Below are 18860 nucleotides of genomic sequence, written 5' to 3'. Positions count from 1 at the left end.
ACCGGCAGGAACTGCAGAAAACGTGCCTTTAACAGGTAGGTAGGGTGCCGAGATGTGAGTTGGAGGGAGCCTCAGGAGATGGTTCACCAGCCTGGATGGTAGAGGGCAGGCTGGGAGGCAGCTGTGTCCTTATAGGAAGCTTCAGCTTGTCCTGTAGAGCTTCAGGTATCACCCTTGAAGGTAGGAATGATACCCCTTTCCTCACTACACTAACTCTAGTCTAATAGCTCCACTCTTCAGAGGCAGGGGCTAGGCTCTTCCTGCTCTGGTATGGGCTAGACAGAGATTTACTCACTCACTCACTACATAGACTGAGAGACTTCTCTCAGTCTAACTCTCTAAGAGTGCTTGCTGAAAGAACTCTGGAAAGACCCAGAACATTCCTGGGCCAGAGGTTTTATTACCTCCCTTTGGTCAGGTGGTGGCTGCTCCTCCAATCACATCTCAGCTCACAAAGCACAGGATGTAACACAGACATTGGTTGACATAATTACATCATACATTAACATCTGCCTTGCCAGGCAGGATTAACCACTGCAATTTCCCCTTGATCCTATAAGGACCATGTAGTGTAATATGGTGTTACCTACAGGTGGGACGTATTCGCAAGCACTACCTCGCCATTGCATCGGCGAGGGTGTTGCACATGCTTTCATTGGAAACGCAAATGCGATTGAGCCAAGACGCGCCCAATACACTAGCGTTGCATTTGTAAATGTAGCGCTAGTGGTACATGTAACCGCACTCTCAGGCTTTCAAAAATTATGTGATCACCTTTGTAAAATTCAGCTGAACAGCGAGAATGGGGTGTGGCTAAGGGCGTGGTTAATGTCCCTCTTTCTATTTGTGAAAAGTTGGGAGGTATGCCATTACATGTGTGACCATTACATGTGTGACCATTACATGGTCAGGTATTACTTGTTTGTTTCATTAGATTGTATATATGTGTGGCATTACTTGGGTGTGGTGTTACACTAAATATATGCTCATCTTGTGGTTTTATTTGGGTGTAGAATGATGTAAGTGTTGTAGTATGCCTTGGATTTAGAAATACATACACATATACTGTATATAGATATATATATATTACACACACACATGGTATATGTAGACACTGGGTGGTATTATGTAGATGTGATGTTACACTTCTGTGCCCTGCCTATAGCCTTGGCGTAGAAGTCAGGCTTGGCCTTAAATTGCCCCGTAAGTACAGCACATCACAGCTGTGGAGCCTTATGAAAAATCCAGTTTGTTACGGAGGGGATTCATCATACGCTGGCGCTAAGTGTGCCCCATTACACAATACAAGTGTCCCATTATATATCCCCTATATGAGGGCACTGTTTTATAATTTGGAAGATAAATTATATTATATATGGCAGTGTTCTATATTTTGTTGTATCCTATTCATATGGAAACTGTATGGTAATACAAGGGTATTATATGGTCAATATGGTTGTATCTGGATGTTGTACTATACTATACTAGCTGTAGATCCCAGGGCTGCCCGGGTTAAAAAATAACAGCTCTTAGCTACAACTAAAAATATTTTATATGTATCTATCACTCTCTGACTGTCTCTCTCTCTCTGACCGTCACTTTCAGTGACTGTCTCTAACCTGTCTCTCAGAGGTCAGCTTTCATTTTTGCACAGCTGTTTATGAAATTACAGGGCAACTGGAGCAGTGTTACCTCAGATACTTCTGATAAATCTCCCCTAATGATTATACAGAGATAGGGGGGATGATTATACAGAGATAGGGGGAAATTTATCAGAAATGTCTATATATACACATAGATGGGTGGACATATATAGTTATATGATAGATAAGAGCACTATTTGTCGGGATAAATGATATCCCTGAGGCTAATGAGCGTTGGTGATGAGTTGTACACAGGGGATATGCAGGTATTCGGTACAGTGTGTCAGTCCTCCAGCACATCACATACAGCGGATGACGTCATGCGGGAACTCAGCGGCCACGTGGCTCCAGCCCCAGCGTCACGTGACGCGCCTGTCCCCTCCCATCACTGGTCCAAACACAAGATGGCGGGGGGAGGCGGCGGGAGACGCTGATCACCGGGAGAGGAGCCCGGGAGAGGTGAGAGCGCGGAGCATGCAGGGAGAAGGGGCGGGGTCAGGACAGTGTCCGGTGTGTGAGGGGGAGAGGTGATAATAATCAGATATGAGGAGAGGGAGGAGGAGGAGGCTGCGGATAACGGGACGTGTCCTGTCACTGGATGTGCTGACATCTCTATGTGTCCTCCGCCCGCCCCCTGTAACAGCTGTGTTACCCGCGGAGTATCAGGTGCGGCTCTCCTGCCTGTGGTGATGGGCGCCGCCGGAGGGGGGCGCACCGCTCAGGGGGCACATACTGACACGGCAGCTCCCAGCACACAAGCCTTGGCGTATCTCACCTTCTGATATGTCACGTCCCAAAGAGATGTCCGGTCCTGGAACCTGCTACCATCACTATGGTGATGGGATTTATAAAAGAAATTTAAAAAAGTTGCACAATTTTGAGCAAACCTGTGACCTTTTAGTGATTGCCACAATTAACCCCACTTGTATGGGACGTGACCTTTGGTCGTGTGATGAATTTACTGTATACAGAGAAATTGTATATAATCTATGTGATATGTACTGTATATAATCTATGTACTGTATATATTGTATATAATGTATACAATATGTACAGTGTATGTAATCTATGATACTGTATATAATCTATGAGTACTGTATATAATCTATATTATGTGTACAGTATTTAATCTATGTGTATGGTATATAATCTATGTGTACGGTATCTATATTGTATATAATGTATACAATATGTACAGTGTTTGTAATCTATATATGTGTGCTTTATGTAATCAAATGCTGTGTACTGTATGTAATCTATACAATATGTATGTTGCATACAGAAAGTATATTCAGTGATTCCTATTACCCTGTAGCTGGAGGACACGGAGGGGGTGAGAAGCCCCAAATTTATTAATACATGTGATTTTAAAACGGGTTTTCCGTTAGGAGGCAGAACTTTATTATACAACTGGTAATGAATGGGGTGTCTGTAGGTTGAAGAACATGGCTAATGTCTTCTGAAAACAGCGCCACACCTGACCATGGTTTGTGCTGGTATTGCAGCTCTGCTCTATAGAGGTGAATGGAGCTGAGTTGGAATAGCGCACACTACTTGTGGTCTGGTATGGAGCTATTGTTGGAAGAAAGCAGTCATGTTTTTCTACCCCCCAACAACCCCTTTAACTGACTGGTGGTGGGGGGCTTTATCGGCTCTTTCCTCTGGTGTAGGCTCAGATGTGGCCGGAGATTGTCTCAGACATCACATACACAATGTGCAGGAGCACTTCCCTCCTCCCTCTGCCAGCTGTAATCTCACACAGTGTTCCTGTACAGTATAACAGCCTGTAAAGCTACAGTACGGATTCTGGTACCCCCCCCATAGCACTTCTGGTCATTAGTATAATTCAAAGTTGACCATGGAAAACAAATATAAGAAGATTACTACAGTCACTGTGCCCAGATCTATGAGTAAGTGTCCCTGGGATGGATTTTGATGGTAGATCTTCTTTAAAAGGGGCAGAGCACTGGAATCCCAACGTCTTAGTGAGCCCGTGATGGCGCAGAAAACCACATGTACATTGAGCTTGGCAATGTCTTCACACAAGTGCAGTGAAAGCGCCTGCATTATTGATGGCCGTGTGTGTGTTTCACAGATCTGACGGGAGCAACAATGTGCGGCCATTAAAAATAAAAGCACTTTCTGTGCACCATGGAGAGCTCCTGGTCAGGGCAGTTTTCCATGAAATCCCCAGAGCCCAAGGGTCGAGCCCAGGGGTCTGTTCACACATTCAGGTTTTTGGAGGAATAGTCATATTAAGGGGGGATCTCCCAAATCAGTTAGTGTGTATTTCGGCAATATGAACATATTCTTATGGTCGCTATATACAGAGAAAATGTCATTGCTTGTAACAGAAACCATTACTCGAATCTTACTCCGGTTTTCTCGTGTTTTAGGAGTCTTTTACGCATCAAATTTTTTGTAGTGGCTTAGACCTCTTGATAAATGTGGCACAGAAGGTGTTAATGTCTGTAGGGCTAGAAAACAGATGTTTCCATACATCTGCAATGTGTTCTTCACACACATATATATTGTTCTTCACATACTATTTTTTTCGCACCGTTCCGCGCGTATCTCCCGACAAGTAAGCAGATGTGCCGAACATCTGTAATCTATTCTGCACTGTGTTCTGCACTGTGTTTTTATCTTAAATGATCCTATGTTCACCGTGTTCACCGTTTTTATTCTATTCTTCACTGTTCTTCACATCTGCTAACTTGTCGGGAGATGATATACACGCGGAACAGTGAAGAATAGATCACAGATGTTTGCATACATCTGCTAACTTATCTGAAGACATTCTTTTTCAATTAAATAAAACATTTTATTCCCGAACCATGGTCCCTTTGAAAAAGTCCCATTGACTTAAAAAGCGCATGTGAAAAACGCACCAAAAACGTGAACAACACGCGCGTGAAAAACGCAAAAACGCTAATGACTCCAAGGAAAAATGGAACAAAAACGCAGCCAAAAACGTCAGTTTTTCACGCATTGCACCCTGACATGAAATGCAACGCTAGTGTGGAAGTTGCAAATTGCAGCAAAGACTTACCGGTAACACCCGCGATCGGTGCTAGCCCATGCGCCTCCCATCTTGCCGAGGATCGTGGCTCCCTGTAATGTCATCGGGGAGCGGAGATCCGTCACCATGACAGCCTCAGGTCCTCTGAAGACCCGAGGCTGTCTCGTTTTAACCCTTTCATTACAATGTGCTATCAGCACATTGTAATGAATGAGGAGGAAAGTCCCCATATACTGCCATACTGTAGTATGGCAGTATATGATAGGATCAATCAGACAACCTAGGTTTTAAGTACCCTAGTGAGTCTGAAAAAAGAAAAATAAAAAAGTTAAAAAAATATATATATATTTAAAAAAATCACCTTTTCCCTAGAACTGATATTAATATAAATAAACAGTAAAAATCATAAACACATTAGGTATCGACGCGTCCGAAAATGCCTGATCTATCAAAATATTATAACGGTTTTTCACTGCATTTAACCCCATAACGGAAAATAGTGCCCAAAGTCGAAAATAGCTCTTTTTTGCCTTTTTGAAAAATATAAAAAGTGATCAAAAGGTTGTACAGTCCTAAAAATGATATAATTGAAAACAGCATCAAAACTCGCAAAAAATGACACCATCCAAAGCTCTGTACAACTAAGTATGAAAGTTATTGGTGCCAGAAGATGGCAAAATCCCCCCCCCCCCCCCAAAATGTTCTACAGGAGGTTTACATTTTTTTTTAAATGTATGAAAATATTATAAAACCTATACAAATTTGTTATCCCTGTAATCGTACCACCCCAAAGAATAAAGTAGACATGTCATTTGGGGAGCACAGTGAAAGCTGTAAAATCCAAGCCCACAAGAAAGTGGCGCAAATGCGTTTTTTCACCAATTTCACTGTATTTGGAATTTTTTCCTGCTTCCCAGTACACAGCATGGAATAATAAATACCAGCGCTATGAAGTACAATTTGTTACGCAGAAAACAAGCCCTCACATAGCTCTGTAAGTGTAAAAATAAAAAAAGTTATTGATTTTTGAAGGTGGGGAGTAAAAAAAATGGAAATGAAAAAACAGGAAAGGTTCTGGTCCTTAACCGGTTAAACTAATTGGTCTTGATTAGGAAAGGCACACAACTACCTATGTGACATCACAGTGCATGTCAGAGCCCATGGGAATCATGAGGTCTAAGGAACTGCCCAAGAATCGGAAAGCTAGTAAATGATGTGAGAAGCTTGTCACAGCCCCTTGGAGTCTCACATGATTGTCACCTAAAATACGGACGGCACACGGATGACACCTGTGTTGCATCTGTATAGGCTTGTATAGGAGGGCAGACCCGCAAACACGGGCATGGATAGGACCTGCCTTCCTAGAAGTTTTTAGACTCCACCCCCCCCCCCCCCCCCTTTCAGTTTTGGGACTTCTACACTCATCTGTCAGACACTTTTACTGAAATGTCTAGAAGGAAACAAGTGCATTCAGGTTGCCATAGGCCACAGATAGACGGGTGAAGTCAGCCTGGCGGAGTATTCCCTAGCCGCTGCCAGTAAGTATTATGTGCTCAGAGAGAGCGTAAATGATGAAAACCTCTGAAATCTGACAGTACAGAACTGATAAGGGGACAGCGTGTTCACTCAGCCAGGCCTGCCAAAATATCTTTTTGTAAAGAGTGTGTTTTACATAGGTGCATAGATTATATGATTAATAAAGACACTTCAACCATGAAAGGGAGCGGAAACAATTCTACATAATATAACAATCAATGTTATTTGGGTATAAAACGGCTTCTAGTCCCTTCTGGAAGCTCTGCTGTCCCTACTGTGACCAGCGCCTGTTGTGTGGACCTTTTATAGGTTCTCATGGAATATATATATATACAGTGGATTATGTCGGGGGCAGACACTCAATACAATAAGAGATGTTATTCTCTCAATAAATAGGATGTTATTTTTTATAGCAAAAAGCTATGGGCGGCAGCAATGATCCTTGTCCTATTTGTAGGGATTGTATGACCTGTATAGGGCTTAGGCAGTGTTCACACTTCTGTACCTGAGGGATTGGAGCTTACAGGCTGCATAATACTGCAGAATCCGCCATAATCAGGTTTTTATAATTAAAGAAACTGGACAATGATCGTTTCTAAAATTAATACTTTAGATTTTAGTAATACGTTGTAAATATAATGGAAATATGTTTATCCATATCCATTCCTGATTCTGACTACATTGATGCCTACATTCCCGAGTGTGAATAAGCCTCTTACTTTTTTCCTAGATGAGATTTTCTGAACAACCACAAACTTGGTTGTGTCCCCATTACTCCTTGAGATCTTGAGAGTCCAATATATATAGCAGTACAAGGCTCCATGTGATATTTATTGCCCCTAAAGTTAAATGTGTTCATATGAGCCATTAGCAGGACCAGTTTTTACCCCATTAAACTACTACCCCCCCCCCCCTATCCTCAGGTAAGGGATGAAATGTCCTTTCTAGAATTCACTCTTTTATGTGAAATATCCGTTTACATAGCTAAAAAAATCTCCTCCGAAAGTCATGTGAAAATGAGTCATGTTTTGCCTGAGATGAGTCAAGTTTAGAGGCCACGGGAAGCGTCATATTAGACTTCCCTATCTTCTGTTCCTGCAAACATGCTTTTGATATCATAGTTAAGATAAGGATCTCATCTATCACGTAAGCTTGTTGTGCTATGGGCCTATTGATCCAGTTTTGTATCTCGCAGAACCATAAACCCAATTTCAAAGATTTCTATCTTCAATGTGACACCAAAAGCTTGATTCCAGGTACTATAGAACCCAAAGATATGGGCTTCTGATATGACCCTACCCTGTGGCCTCTAAACGTCACTCCTCTCAGACAAAATATGACTCTTCTCTGCTCATTTTCACATGACTTTGGAGGGGATTTGTTTTTATAGGTAAACGGGTGAGATTTGTGTATATTGCGGCCTCTATCCTGCAGTGTTGTAGGATGCTTTGTATGAGGTTTTCCTCAGTTACTGCACCTCCCCTGGACTTGTCTTGTGGTCAAAAGACCCTGTGACCACTGTGTTTGGTTTTGTACATGTCCAGGACTCTCTTTGTCGGTCTACCACCCACGCAGTGTTCAGACACCCATGTCCATCGCTTGTCTCCCATCAGTCGGCATCTTTGATAAGGATTTCTTGAAGTTACTCTTTGGAATCTGATTTCTTTTGGATTACTGTAATTTCTCAAATGGGAAAACTGCCAACTATGTTACTGGAAAATTACTGTACTTAGATTCCTTAATGGGCTCAGTGATGTATATTCGTAACCTTACCATAGAGACAAGTAGTTCTCTGGGAGTATGTTGTACATCTATGTATGCCCCCATAGCCTGATGCTGCCCCCACCATGTGTCGCTGCTGGGATTGTATTTGGCAGGTGATGAGCAGGGCCTGTTTTTTTTTTTTTTTCCCACACATACCACTTAGAATTAATACCAAAAGTTCAATCTTCGTCTCCTTAGACCAGAGAATCTTATTTCTCATAGTCTGGGAGTCCTTCATGTGTTTTTTTACTAACTGTATGTTATCTTAGTGACAGTGATCTCAGGGTTCTTCTTTACCTCTCTTACAAAGCCTCTGCTCCCACAATTGCTTAATTTGGCTGGATGGCAGGTTGAAAAAGAGTTGAGTTGTCCCAAACTTCTTTGGATTATGGAGGTCACTGTGCTCTTAGGAACCCTGGATGCTGCAGAAATTCTTTTGGAATCTTAGCCAGGTCTGTTCCTTGCCACAATTCTCTCTCTGAGCTCCTTGGGTAGTTCCTTAGGCCTCATGATTGTCATGTGCTCTGATCTTGCCAATTAGCTCCAATGAAACACTCTATGTGTCGCAGGCGAGCAGCTGACCTAATATAACATAGGAGCTTTCTGCATCAGGCCGGACATCCAGGATAGATATTTGGACACTTGGTGTCAGTGTAAAGATACATTTGGGGTGTATAGTTTTTCATCTCTACATAAATGTGCTTGATGATGGGTGTGATGGACATAATTGCTGTGTATCCTTTTTATTATTGTTTTTTTTTTTTACTATTGACTGCATTGTATAGCAAGTAATACACAACGAAACCAATCTCCCTGTTAAGGAAAAGGGTCTGTCTTCATACTATGGAGCTATAATCACATTTTACTGGTGGAGTAAAAGAGGAACAATACAAATAGATCTGTCGGGACTAGAGAAGAGACGTTCCCGGGTCTCCCCCCTGGCCAATTATAGCCATGGCTGGTTGTTGGGGGAGTCATTTTGCCGGATTAGCTGTTTGGCCACCAATCCGGCCACGGCCGAACCTGAATTGGGCTGTCAGATACGCTCATCTCTATTCAGGACACAAATTGACATGTCAGGAGAGCTGACAGCTCTTCCTAAGATATTTAGCATAGTCGAAGCTGACAGATCTAGGAGAAGCTGGTTGCCTCTTCCATGACTGATGTGAAAGCTGAACTTGAAATGAATACATATATTAATTTGTTTATATCACTGATCACTTCGGGTAATTTGTCTGATCATATAAATGGACCCTAAGGGAAGGCGCAGGGAGAATTCTTTCTTCATGAAGGGAGGGGAAGTGGATGGCATCCAGTGCGTGTACAGTTCTGATACATTGTCCCTATGGACCATTGTGATTGCTGTCAGCTTGTAGTATCCAGCATTAGTTTAGCCTCTTGTCAGGGGGGTGTTGCACATAGCCGGTCAGGGCAGCCTTGTGTTCTCTGTCACCAGTCAGTGAATATGACAATTTGCATTCATGGAAATATTAAAAAAAAAATAACTATAGAAACCCTTCAGTTCAGTAGAGTTGAGCTGAATTGTCTATCCTGGACCTTTTATAGTGTGCAGAAGCAAGTAGCCCCATGCTCTGTGCAGTGGCTGTGCTGTGTTACTGCGGGCTAGGATCCTATTAAATTGATTGGCAGCTGAGTTGGTCATGGCCGTTGTACATGTCTCCCTCCACTGTATATGGTCAGGGCCGGATTGTTGGATTCCCCCCCACTCATTAGATATTGAAAATGATGTGAATGTACAGTCCTTATAATATTTCCTATCTTGTAGAATGAACATTGAGCCTCTTTAGTGTCCCAGTAATGATGTCTCCGCTACTTGCCAAGTGTCCTTGTATCGTTCCAATACATTGGGTAGTGAGATATTGAGTTTTCTTGGTAAATGTCAGATGTTAATAGTGTCAAATAAACTTCCCACCAGTGATAATGGAGCAGCGGGACTTCAATTTACCTCCTAGCTCCTGGGAAAGGTTACGGTTCTCCTAGTAACTTCGTTTTATAGGCTGCGGTCATATGTTACGGATTTAGGATTACGACATGCACACAGCCTGTGGACCCATAGGCACGGTATAAGCAAGGGGTGCGGGGGACACCATGTGATCTGTATGTTCACTCTACTTACAGATATATTGGACACTTTATTCATTTCTTTTGTAGAAGTGACAATGGGAAGTTCAGCCCTTGTGGTTTTAGCATATTATTACTAATGATTCATCACAAGATAGCGCTATAAATAAAACCCAGCACATCTAATGAAATAGCCAAAAACTTTCCTTCTGAGAGTGTGTGTAAAAGGCCTCGGCCGAGGTAGAAAAATGATCACTGTGCAGGCTGACACCAGAGAGCAGTACCCAGCCTCTAAGGGTGACAGGGTGCCCAAGACCAGCTAGGGGGGCATTGTCCTGGTGCCTCTGACATTGTGACGTGAGATCCCACGTTCCCTGTCTTATTTTTAAGCAGCATTCTTATTTTGGCAAATACCGGTACCGGGTACCCAATCTCTGAATGTACAGGGTGCCCAAGAGGAGGTGTTTGTCAATGTGTCAATGCTACAACATGTGTGTTATAGCCAAGGGCAGTTCTGGCACACCCTTGGTTGATGAGGACTGCAGGGTGCCCGCTTGTACCAAGTTTGATTGTTGGGTAGGGGATAACCCGAATTTCTAATCATGAGAACGGACGCCGCTATCCATAACCAGGGGTCCCATTCTGACTAGTTGATGGAGCTGCAGGTCAGGTATTCACTCTCTATGGGAGTGTTGAAAATTGCACAGCACTCGAGTATCTACCATGTGAGTACCACTGTGTACTTTGAGCGCTGCGCTCAGCAATCCCTTACAATTGAATATATTAGCAGGACACATGTTCAACCTGCCGCTCCATCAATTGGTGATAATGAGACCCCTGTTCTCATTATCCCTGGGGATCCCAGCAGTCTGACCCCCCTTATCAGCTTATTATGTCCTCTCCTGGGGATTGGGGATAACAGTCCCTTTATGTTAGATAATGATATATTGATGCACAGTAGATTGTGTTCACATCAAAGGGGACAGTATCAGAAATTGCAGCAAAAGGTGCACAGCAGCCTGTCCTTGCCCCCTTATTAGGATCAAAGTGTAAGGAGACTGTCAGCAAGGAGGTCATACAGTGCATGACTGTGGTTTCCTGATGGAAGACCAATTTACACACCTAAATCTGCAGTGTAACAGGTAAACAGCATCTCTGTGATCAGGGGGTGTATGTTCCAACTGAGTAACCCTATGGCCAGTTACTGTAGACGTGACTAGAAAAACCCTCCTTTGTTTAGCTCAGAACCCCATTATCCTACCTGCCAGATGTATAGAAAGCAGAAGTGTCTGATGGGCACCTATAGACCTGAGGTACAGTGGGGGGGGGCTGGGGAATAGGCCTCTTATACATAACACAAGCCGTCTTTTAGCATATGGGGATTTAACTGTGAGATCACGTATTGTTGGAGGATTATACATGTTATACATTCCATACTAGTAATACGGACATTAACGCTATTACTGCCATTTAGAAGTCAGTAACTTAGCCAGAGTCCGGGTATATAAAATGAAATTCCTTATTTCAAATAATTCTATATATAATTGGGGCTGCCTCTCCCTACCAGTTTCCTTTACCCAGTTAATCCCAGCTGCTTAACCCAGGAAGACGTACGTCGCTGCCTCAACACCTCTAAAATGGACAAATCACTGGGCCTACATGGTATACACCCCTGGGTACTGCATGAATTATGTACTGTGACAATTATTTTTAATATTTGAAGATTCAATAAATGCAGGTTCTGTTCCACAGGACTGGCACATAGCACATGTGGTGCCAATATTTAAAAAAGATCAAAAAGTGATCCTGAAAACTACAGACCTGTGAGTCTAACATCGGCTGTTGGAAAAATATTTGAGGCGTTTATTAGAGATGCTATCCTGCAGTATCTCACTGTACATAACCTTATAACCCAGCGTCAGCATGGGTTTATGAGAGATCGGTCCTGCAGACTAATCTGATTGGCTTCTACGAGGAGGTTAGTTGCAGACTGGATCTGGGGGACGCTGTGGATGTTGTATATCTGGACTTTTCAAAGGCATTTGACACTGAGCCGCATAAAAGGTTGGTATATAAAATGAGACTGCAGGGACTAGGGGAAAATCTGTGTATTTGGGTAAGTAATTGGCTTAGTGATAGAAAACAGAGGGTCGTCATTAATGGCACATTCTCAGAGTGGGGTTGACATTACCAGTGGAGTGCCACAGGGGTCAGTATTGGGGCCATTTTTAAAAATATTTTTTAATGACCTTAGAGGGTTTACAATGAAAAGTTTCAATATGTGCAGATGACACTAAGCTGTGTATAGTCATTAATACAAAGAAGAATGGTTTAATATTACAGAGGGATTTGTGGAAACTGGAGGCCTGGGCTGACAAATGGCAGATGAGGTTTAATGTAGATAAATGTGAAGTCGAGGAGATAAAAATTATAATTCCGTGTTAAATGATCAATTACTTGGTAAAACTGATGGAGAAAAAGACGTGGGGGTATTGGTGGATGATAAACGTGATTTTGATAACAGGGGCCAGGCAGCTGCGAATAAAATTATGGGATGTATCAAGAGTGAATAGGCCAGACCACACATGGAATATTGTGCACAGTTTTGGGCACCAGTGTATAAAAATGACATGGTAGAACAGGAACGGGTGCAGAGGAGAGCAACCAAGATTATTAGGGCAATGGGGGGGAGACTAGAATACAATGACAGATTCAGCTCAGAAAAAAGATGACTGAGGGGAGACCTCATTACAATGTACAAATACCTGATCGGACAGTACAAGGATCTCTCCAAAGATCTTTTTATACCTAGGCCTGTGACCAGGACAAGGGGGCATCCTCTACACCTAGAGGAGAGGCGATTCTACCATAACCATAGACAGGGGGAATCCTCTACACCTAGAGGAGAGGCAGTTCTACCATCACCATAGACAGGGGGAATCCTCTACACCTAGAGGAGAGGCGGTTCTACCATCACCATAGACAGGGGGAATCCTCTACACCTAGAGGAGAGGCGGTTCTACCATCACCATAGACAGGGGGAATCCTCTACACCTAGAGGAGAGGAGGTTCTACCATCACCATAGACAGGGGGAATCCTCTACACCTAGAGGAGAGGCGGTTCTACCATCACCATAGACAGGGGGAATCCTCTACACCTAGAGGAGAGGCGGTTCTACCATCACCATAGACAGGGGGCATCCTCTACACCTAGAGGAGAGGCGGCTCTACCATCACCATAGACAGGGGGCATCCTCTACACCTAGAGGAGAGGAGGTTCTACCATCACCATAGACAGGGGGAATCCTCTACACCTAGAGGAGAGGTGGTTCTACCATCACATAGACAGGGTGCATCCTCTACACCTAGAGGAGAGGGGGTTCTACCATCACCATAGACAGGGGGAATCCTCTACACCTAGAGGAGAGGTGGTTCTACCATCACATAGACAGGGTGCATCCTCTACACCTAGAGGAGAGGAGGTTCTACCATCACCATAGACAGGGGGAATCCTCTACAACTAGAGGAGAGGCGGTTCTACCATCACCATAGACAGGGGGAATCCTCTACACCTAGAGGAGAGGTGGTTCTACCATCACATAGACAGGGGGCATCCTCTACACCTAGAGGAGAGGAGGTTCTATCATCACCATAGACAGGGGGCCTCCTGTGCACCTAGAGGAGAGGCGGTTCTACCATCACCATAGACAGGGGCATCCTCTGCACCTAGAGGAGAGGTGGTTCTACCATCACCATAGACAGGGGGCATCCTCTACACCTAGAGGAGAGGAGATTCTACCATCACCATAGACAGGGGGCATCCTCTACACCTAGAGGAAAGGTGGTTCTACCATCAACATAGACAGGGGGCATCCTCTACACCTAGAGGAGAGGAGGTTCTACCATCAACATAGACAGGGGGCATCGTCTACACCTAGAGGAAAGGCGGCTCTACCATCACCATAGACAGGGGGCATCCTCTACACCTAGAGGAGAGGAGGTTCTACCATCGCCATAGACAGGGGGCATCCTCTACACCAGTGGTGGCGAACCTATGGCACGGGTGCCAGAGGTGGCACTCAAAGCCCTTTCTGTGGGCACTCAGGCAATGACCCCAACACAGAGTTTGCCAGATAGGACTCAAGACTTTCTCCTGTGATCCAACACAGACCAGGATATGCCATGCTCACCACTATTTTAAAGCAACATCCTTGGCTACCAGAATTACAGGAGGAATGATAAGGTGTGGATAGAGATGGATTGTCACTAGAGCTCCTGCTCTGGGTTCCCTGATTCTCCCTCTTCAGGGGACCCTGGAGAAAAGCTACAATCCAATTTTCTCCATAATCTTTCTATTGTATTGGTAAACTCAGGACGCCAATACGATTAAAACCGGTGATACAAGTTAATGCTTAAATTGTCATATTGGCACTTTGCGACATATATGTGTGTTTTGGTTGTAGCTTGGGCACTCTGTCTCCAAAAGGTTCGCCATCACTGCTCTACACCTAGAGGAAAGGTGGTTCTACCATCACCATAGACAGGGGACATCATCTACATCTAGAGGAGTGGTGGTTCTACCATCACCATAGACAGGGGGCATCCTCTACACCTAGAGGAGAGGAGGCTCTACCATCACATAGACAGGGGGCATCCTCTACACCTAGAGGAGTAGAGGTTCTACCATCACCATAGACAGGGGGCATCCTCTACACCAGTGGTTCTCAACCTGGGGGTCGAACGACCAAAACCGGGGGTCGCCTAAAGCCATCGGAGCCGAAATTTTACTGTGTTTTTACTGCGAGTTGCATGGTTTGGGGTCACCACAGCATGAGGAACTGTATTGCGGGGTCACAGCATTAGAAAGGTTGAGAACCACTGCTCTACACCTAGAGGAGAGGTGGTTCTACCATCACCATAGACAGGGGGCATCCTCTACACCTAGAGGAGAGGAGGTTCTACCATCACCATAGACAGGGGGCATCCTCTACACCTAGAGGAGAGGCGTCTCTAGCATCACCATAGATGGGGGGCATCCTCTACACCTAGAGGAGTGGAGGTTCTACCATCACCATAGACAGGGGACATCCTCTACACCTAGAGGAGAGGTGGTTCTACCATCACCATAGACAGGGGACATCCTCTACACCTAGAGGAGAGGTGGTTCTACCATCACCATAGACAGGGGGCATCCTCTACACCTAGAGGAGAGGTGGTTCTACCATCACCATAGACAGGGGCATCCTCTACACCTAGAGGAGTAGAGGTTCTACCATTGCATAGACAGGGGGCATCCTCTACACCTAGAGGAGTAGAGGTTCTACCATTGCATAGGCAGGGGCATCCTCTACACCTAGAGGAGAGGAGGTTCTACCATCACCATAGACAGGGGGAATCCTCTACACCTAGTGGAGAGGTGGTTATACCATCACCATAGACAGGGGGCATCCTCTACACCTAGAGGAGAGGTGGTTCTACCATCACCATAGACAGGGGGCATCCTCTACACCTAGAGGAGAGGAGGTTCTACCATCACCATAGACAGGGGGCATCCTCTACACCTAGAGGAGAGGCGTCTCTAGCATCACCATAGATGGGGGGCATCCTCTACACCTAGAGGAGTGGAGGTTCTACCATCACCATAGACAGGGGACATCCTCTACACCTAGAGGAGAGGTGGTTCTACCATCACCATAGACAGGGGACATCCTCTACACCTAGAGGAGAGGTGGTTCTACCATCACCATAGACAGGGGGCATCCTCTACACCTAGAGGAGAGGTGGTTCTACCATCACCATAGACAGGGGCATCCTCTACACCTAGAGGAGTAGAGGTTCTACCATTGCATAGACAGGGGGCATCCTCTACACCTAGAGGAGTAGAGGTTCTACCATTGCATAGGCAGGGGCATCCTCTACACCTAGAGGAGAGGAGGTTCTACCATCACCATAGACAGGGGGAATCCTCTACACCTAGTGGAGAGGTGGTTATACCATCACCATAGACAGGGGGCATCCTCTACACCTAGAGGAGAGGTGGTTCTACCATCACCATAGACAGGGGGCATCCTCTACACCTAGAGGAGAGGAGGTTCTACTATCACCATAGACAGGGGGCATCCTCTACACCTAGAGGAGAGGTGGTTCTACCATCACCATAGACAGGGGACATCCTCTACACCTAGAGGAGAGGTGGTTCTACCATCACCATAGACAGGGGGCATCCTCTACACCTAGAGGAGAGGCGGTTCTACCATCACCATAGACAGGGGGCATCCTCTACACCTAGAGGAGAGGAGGTTCTACCATCACCATAGACGGGGGACATCCTCTACACCTAGAGGAGAGGAGGTTCTACCATCACCATAGACAAGGGGCATCCTCTACACCTAGAGGAGAGGTGGTTCTACCATCACCATAGACAGGGGGCATCCTCTACACCTAGAGGAGAGGAGGCTCTACCATCACCATAGACAGGGGGCATCCTCTACACCTAGAGGAGAGGAGGTTCTACCATCACCATAGACAGGGGACATCCTCTACACCTAGAGGAGAGGTGGTTCTACCATCACCATAGACAGGGGACATCCTCTACACCTAGAGGAGAGGAGGTTCTACCATAACCATAGACAGGGGGCATCCTCTACACCTAGAGGAGAGGAGGCTCTACCATCACCATAGACAGGGGGCATGCTCTACACCTAGAGGAGTAGAGGTTCTACCATCACCATAGACAGGGGGCATCCTCTACACCAGTGGTTCTCAACCTGGGGGTCGAACGACCAAAACCGGGGGTCGCCTAAAGCCATCGGAGCCGAAATTTTACTGTGTTTTTACTGCGAGTTGCATGGTTTGGGGTCACCACAGCATGAGGAACTGTATTGCGGGGTCACAGCATTAGAAAGGTTGAGAACCACTGCTCTACACCTAGAGGAGAGGTGGTTCTACCATCACCATAGACAGGGGGCATCCTCTACACCTAGAGGAGAGGAGGTTCTACCATCACCATAGACAGGGGGCATCCTCTACACCTAGAGGAGAGGCGTCTCTAGCATCACCATAGATGGGGGGCATCCTCTACACCTAGAGGAGTGGAGGTTCTACCATCACCATAGACAGGGGACATCCTCTACACCTAGAGGAGAGGTGGTTCTACCATCACCATAGACAGGGGACATCCTCTACACCTAGAGGAGAGGTGGTTCTACCATCACCATAGACAGGGGGCATCCTCTACACCTAGAGGAGAGGTGGTTCTACCATCACCATAGACAGGGGCATCCTCTACACCTAGAGGAGTAGAGGTTCTACCATTGCATAGACAGGGGGCATCCTCTACACCTAGAGGAGTAGAGGTTCTACCATTGCATAGGCAGGGGCATCCTCTACACCTAGAGGAGAGGAGGTTCTACCATCACCATAGACAGGGGGAATCCTCTACACCTAGTGGAGAGGTGGTTATACCATCACCATAGACAGGGGGCATCCTCTACACCTAGAGGAGAGGTGGTTCTACCATCACCATAGACAGGGGGCATCCTCTACACCTAGAGGAGAGGAGGTTCTACCATCACCATAGACAGGGGGCATCCTCTACACCTAGAGGAGAGGCGTCTCTAGCATCACCATAGATGGGGGGCATCCTCTACACCTAGAGGAGTGGAGGTTCTACCATCACCATAGACAGGGGACATCCTCTACACCTAGAGGAGAGGTGGTTCTACCATCACCATAGACAGGGGACATCCTCTACACCTAGAGGAGAGGTGGTTCTACCATCACCATAGACAGGGGGCATCCTCTACACCTAGAGGAGAGGTGGTTCTACCATCACCATAGACAGGGGCATCCTCTACACCTAGAGGAGTAGAGGTTCTACCATTGCATAGACAGGGGGCATCCTCTACACCTAGAGGAGTAGAGGTTCTACCATTGCATAGGCAGGGGCATCCTCTACACCTAGAGGAGAGGAGGTTCTACCATCACCATAGACAGGGGGAATCCTCTACACCTAGTGGAGAGGTGGTTATACCATCACCATAGACAGGGGGCATCCTCTACACCTAGAGGAGAGGTGGTTCTACCATCACCATAGACAGGGGGCATCCTCTACACCTAGAGGAGAGGAGGTTCTACTATCACCATAGACAGGGGGCATCCTCTACACCTAGAGGAGAGGTGGTTCTACCATCACCATAGACAGGGGACATCCTCTACACCTAGAGGAGAGGTGGTTCTACCATCACCATAGACAGGGGGCATCCTCTACACCTAGAGGAGAGGCGGTTCTACCATCACCATAGACAGGGGGCATCCTCTACACCTAGAGGAGAGGAGGTTCTACCATCACCATAGACGGGGGACATCCTCTACACCTAGAGGAGAGGAGGTTCTACCATCACCATAGACAAGGGGCATCCTCTACACCTAGAGGAGAGGTGGTTCTACCATCACCATAGACAGGGGGCATCCTCTACACCTAGAGGAGAGGAGGCTCTACCATCACCATAGACAGGGGGCATCCTCTACACCTAGAGGAGAGGAGGTTCTACCATCACCATAGACAGGGGACATCCTCTACACCTAGAGGAGAGGTGGTTCTACCATCACCATAGACAGGGGACATCCTCTACACCTAGAGGAGAGGAGGTTCTACCATAACCATAGACAGGGGGCATCCTCTACACCTAGAGGAGAGGAGGCTCTACCATCACCATAGACAGGGGGCATGCTCTACACCTAGAGGAGAGGAGGCTCTACCATCACCATAGACAGGGGGCATCCTCTACACCTAGAGGAGAGGAGGTTCTACC

At 45.8% G+C, this 18860-nt stretch overlaps 1 protein-coding gene across 5 annotated transcripts in view; it reads left to right on the top strand.

Moving 5' to 3' along the window:
- DENND4A (DENN domain containing 4A) overlaps nt 1-18860 on the top strand; it is an 89922-nt gene that overhangs the window by 13241 nt on the left and 57821 nt on the right. Inside the window, exon 1 of one of the 5 annotated variants that reach the window (XM_072148682.1) lies at nt 1989-2102. The exons of the other annotated variants lie outside the window; for them this stretch is intronic. The gene's annotated coding sequence lies outside the window, so the exon portion shown is untranslated. Of the gene's footprint in view, nt 1-1988; nt 2103-18860 lie in introns of those variants that run through there. 5 annotated transcript variants of the gene reach the window in all.

The sequence above is a fragment of the Engystomops pustulosus genome, chromosome 4 (assembly GCF_040894005.1).
Source record: "Engystomops pustulosus chromosome 4, aEngPut4.maternal, whole genome shotgun sequence".
In the NCBI taxonomy this organism is placed as follows: domain Eukaryota; kingdom Metazoa; phylum Chordata; class Amphibia; order Anura; family Leptodactylidae; genus Engystomops; species Engystomops pustulosus.
The sequence above is the reverse complement of the archived record's forward strand: the minus strand, read 5'-3'. Positions and strand labels throughout refer to the sequence as shown.